Source organism: Labrus mixtus, chromosome 15 (genome assembly GCF_963584025.1).
Source record: "Labrus mixtus chromosome 15, fLabMix1.1, whole genome shotgun sequence".
Taxonomy (NCBI): domain Eukaryota; kingdom Metazoa; phylum Chordata; class Actinopteri; order Labriformes; family Labridae; genus Labrus; species Labrus mixtus.
The window spans coordinates 26899295-26904294 of NC_083626.1; the positions used below are offsets into that span (position 1 = coordinate 26899295).

General features: G+C 44.0%; 1 protein-coding gene across 3 annotated transcripts in view; it reads right to left on the reverse strand.

Moving 5' to 3' along the window:
- cables2b (Cdk5 and Abl enzyme substrate 2b) overlaps window positions 1-5000 on the reverse strand; it is a 38185-nt gene that overhangs the window by 11660 nt on the left and 21525 nt on the right. The window lies entirely within an intron of this gene.

The window sequence follows — 5000 nt, forward strand, 5'->3', positions numbered from 1 at the left end:
TGTCTTCTGTGTGCTCCTGTTGCAATGCAAATTTCCCCTTGTGGGACAATAAAAAAATCTGAATTTGAATCTGAATAGCGTTTAGCGCCCCCTGCAGACTTATCCTGTGTGTTGGATGTTTTTAATCCTTTATTTGCGTAATGTTGTTGTACAATAAATATCAGAAGTTAACCGATGTATTTGTGGTAGGTTGTCTGTCTCTGATCTTTCAGCCCTGTGATTGACTGGAGAACAGTCCAGAGTGTTACCCCGCCTCTCGCCCAATCACAGATCCAGCTCTGCTGCAACCTCCAATGGGTAAAGCAATATAGATAATGGATGGATGGAAGTGCTGGGCTCCAACATTTAGCAACATAACAATTTAAGTCGTGTCAAATTCTCAAACTGGCACATTTTTAACATGATCATTATCATTCCTTTTGTGTTTGTTTTGGAAAACATGCCAACACACTCAACACTTTTTAATGACCAGCTGCACCTTCACAATGACACAGCATTAGAGAGTGAGAGAGAGAGTGTGTGTGTGTGTGTGTTTGTTATTGTGGAGCCTCTGGAGTGTAAAGCCCCGTGGAGCAGAGACTGCACGTCGCTCGTCTGCTTCTCGTCTGGGAGGAAAATGTTTACAGTCATTATGTTTGGCTGAGGAAGCAAAGAGACTGGAGGATGATTCACAGTGTGTGAAAACACAAACATCCCTGAGTAACACAGTGTTTTCATCAAGATTTACCATCTTGAGCTGCCAATAGGAATCACAGAATCATTGACCTTGCTGTTGTGGCCGAGCTCAACCACCACAAAAAGGTCACTCCTCACTGACACGGCCAGAGAGCGACCGACACAAGCTTTTAATCAGAAATTCAGCCAAATTGAAAAGACTTCATCCAGCTCTGCAGCTCATCAGGAAACTGGAGGAGAGAGAGAGCGAGAGTAGGAAATCTACCAGATAGTTGCATAACCTGGGTTTAAGAATAAATCAAATACAACACGAGCTGTGAAAGAGCAAAGCTGGATGGATTTCCTAACCTGGAGCTGCCGAGCGTGTGGGTTCAGGTGAAGAAGGGGGGGCGGATCTGCAGAGTCTGCTCGGTGTCGTGGGCTAAACTCCACTAAACGTCAGGGATCGGTAGTTTGCCCACATGGTGATCCTGCAGACTTGGCAGCACCCTAACACCTTCCACACAGATCAGTTTGATACCATGTTCCTTATTTTTTTAAAAGGGGGAGGTCAGGGGACAGGATTTTTAAAAAAAGTCTCTCATTGCAGAGGTCGGGCCGTTGGAGCCAGCAGGAGTAGAAAAGTTTGATTTGAAGGTCCATTTTTGTCATTTTCAGGAAATCTAGAGACATGTTACTCAGAGCCGCTCACCTCTGCATGACTATTACAGTCAGTCAAGGTGCAGGACTTGAACCTATCCATGACGGGGGATGTTGAGTTTGATACCTGACTCAAGGTTTTTGAAGGAAAGGAGACTTCTGTGGGTCAGAAGTTGGGACTTTCCTTCCACTGCGATATGATCATCCAGTTCTCTGCTCGCTGCCCGCTGAATAAATGTCTACTTCAATATCAGTCTGAACTGATTTTTATCTTCTTGCCCCTGCTGCTCCGCCTCATCCTGTCCTCTGATGAGTTCAGATTTAATGTGGTCGTGAGGCTGTGTGTACGACTGAGACGCACTCACACACACACACACACACACACACACACACACAGCTTGTTTTTTTATGATGCATGGGAAAGTGGAGAGCAGGAAGTCAGCAGGGAGTTCAGTGGAAACAGCGGCATCACAACAGGCCGGCTGCAAACGTGACTGTCTGTCCCCTCACCATCAGACTAATCCTCCAGGGAGCCCCCCCCCACCCCACCCCCCACCCCCCCGACCCTGAGCTACAAAAAGAATGACTAATGGAAAACAAGGGAGGACCTTATATACCAAATAAACTGTGTCAATGCAGAAAACCAAAAGGTTGAGAGAGTTCAACAAGTCCTCATAGACTTAACTGTGACCGAAGACTTCATGTAATAAACTGACCCTGATGTAGGGAAGGTTCACTGTTACACAGGATATGAGCCGGAGCCGTGTTGTTTTTAACCCTGGACTGTTCTGCTTTCTGATCCCTTCATTTGTTGCCTTCAGGGACAGTCACATGCAGCTTTCATCAAGTTGGTCTCCAGACACACACCATCAACAGGTACACACTGTATGTGCTCCAGCTCCTTTATATGTTGTTATTAGGGATGCACTGATGCATCGGTTCAACACCGGTACTGATGTCGGCCCTGTTTGCAGACATCGGTAAATAATGTGTGAACCGATCTCGGCATCCGACGTGATGTGCCAAATCAATTTAATTCTGAACACTAGAACATCTAACTACTGATCCAGAGAAGAGGATTTTTATTGGGCAGAATAAGTCACCAGGCTTTTGGACAAACTCTGACTTGTTTTCGTTTTCAAACATGAGAGAAAATGTCGGCGTTGTGGCACACCAGAAGAAGTCATGAAATAAACAACGGAATCGGCTAAATTATTTCAATAATCGGCATCTCTAGATTATATGAATCTTTTTTTTTTACAATATCTTAATAATAGTTGACACAATCTTTGGCCTGCATATTTAAAGCATTTTTCAACACTGCAAATATCTGTGACTGACTGAAAGGAGGAGCATCGGGAGCAAAGTCTAATCTAATAAGAAGTGAAGAAGAAGATGAAGAGGGGGAGTATGAGGAAAATATGGAGGACAAGGACGGGGAGGAGAAGGAGGATAGGAAAGAAAATATAAATAACAAAGACGGGAAGAACATTGAGATGGAGAAGAGGAGGAGGTGATAAAAAGGACGACAAGGAGGAGACTGAGGAGAGAGGAAAAGAAAAAAAGGAAAAGTAGAAGAGAGAAGGAGGAGGAAATGAAGGCAATGGAAAAAGGAGAAGAGGAAAATGGGAAAGGGAGAAATTAAATTAAAAAGGAGGGGGGAGGAGAAGAGGAATAAATAGAGAGGGAAGAAGGAGAAAAGGAGAGTGATAATGAGGAGGAGAGAAGTAGGACAGAGGAGAACGAGAGGAAGAAGAAATAGATGAGGAAGAAAACTAAGAAAAAAGAGGAAGAGTTGCAGAGAAGGAGGTTTTCTTTAAACTTTTCATCTAAAGGGAATTTATATTGATCTGAATCTGCACTGTATTTATGAACATGCAGACCATAATCTCTCTTGAATTTGAACGGTTTTTCCTAAAGAGCTGCTTCAGCCACGAGAGCGAAAGCTAAGATGAGAGTCTCCCTGTGAGCGCTTTTACTCCCTTTATGATTCACACTATTTAAAAAAATCTCCCATGAGCCCGAGCAGGGTGTGAGCGTGCGGCGGCAGATTTACTTTTCTTTGTAAGCTGCCGTCTCTTCTCCGTGATGACATGGAGGACTTGGCTGAAACACAAACAACAGCTCTGCTGCTCTTAGCTGGAATCTGTTTCTAAAACAATCAGCTCGGAGTCTATTATTATCTGATGAGACGCTTCGTGTTCCTTTGACCCAGAGCTCTGATTTATACTCCCCGCACAGAGGCACCGGAATAGAAAACAATAGAGGAAGAGGGGGGGAACAGAATGACGATGTCCAGGCTCGACGAGACACAAACCAGCAGCATGACAGCTGAGTGTGTAAAGGTGAGACACTCAGACTCAGCTGTAACAAAGAATCTAATAATACTAACGTACAAACCAGCTTTTTACTACAGGAATATAAATAGAACAGATTTAACTTGTATGTCTGGTTAGGAAATTTGGTGGTGATTTCTTTAGTTTGATGGATTCAGAAGAAGCTGAAAACTCTGGATTTGTAAAATGATGATAGTGCTGAAGTGCAAACAGTTCCCCGAGTGTCCTCTTAAAGCAGCAAGCGAGAGCCAAGGAATTGCCGTTTGGTTAAGTTAGTAAGTTTAGTTAAAATGTCAATTTTTACAGCAGGATTAAACATGTTTACTCAGTGGTGATTGTAGAGCAAGTCGGGGCCGGGGAAAAAATCAATAGGGGGGCCCTCAAACCGTTTAGTGTTAATCACCACCATTTTTTTTTCCCTCTTTCTTTTCCTCTCCTATAGACGGCTAATTCCTCAATTGTCTTCAGTGTCTTTCATTGACAAACTTTGGTTTTCACAGCAATCATGCATGTGAAGATTAGCAGGGCAATGAGAGTGAGTGCTGTCAGATGGGGTGGGGGGGTGTCTCCCCAGTAGGGTCTCCTACTGTCATTGCAAAATGTGCACACTTTGGGCCACTGCTTTGGTTTAAGTCTGTGAGCCCTCAGCTGCCTGCCTTACCTGTTGACAAGCAGCGACTCTGTTTTTACTACCCGGTTCAAAACGGTCTATTTCGCTCATTCGCTAAAACTGTAGGGGTTGAATTTTTTTATACAACGCATCCGTTTTGGTTATGGCTAAGAGTTATCCATAAATTAGCATAATTAGGGGCGTGGTTGAATTGACTGACAAGGTGGGCGTGTTGTAGTATGAGTATGTAGTTTAAGGCCCGCCTCAGCTCCCCCTCTTTGTCTGTTTATAGATAAAATCAAACACAAGTTGGAGATAAAATTACCAATATGGCGACCACCAGTCTTCAGAAACCAACGGGTGACGTCACTGAGACTACGTCCATGTTTTATACAAACCATAGTGCAGAATACTTCCACTGTAGCTGGTCATCAGTGGCTTCATTTATTGCAGACAATGTGTCCCTCAGTACGGTTATATAAAGACTGAATAGCTGCTAACAATAATTCAAGCACCCTCTATTCTTGTCCACATCCTTTTCTACCTTCAGAGACACAAACGCAGACGACACACGCCTGAGGAAACTTCCTCAACAACATCTCACGCCCCCTGCACTGACCTTCCTGTGCTTAGGTGTTGTTCTGTAACTGAGCCTGCGGGTACAGCAGGGATAAACATGCTGACCCACAGCAACATCACCTGTGTGGAGTTAGAAGTGGATCCATGTGATGTGTGCTACT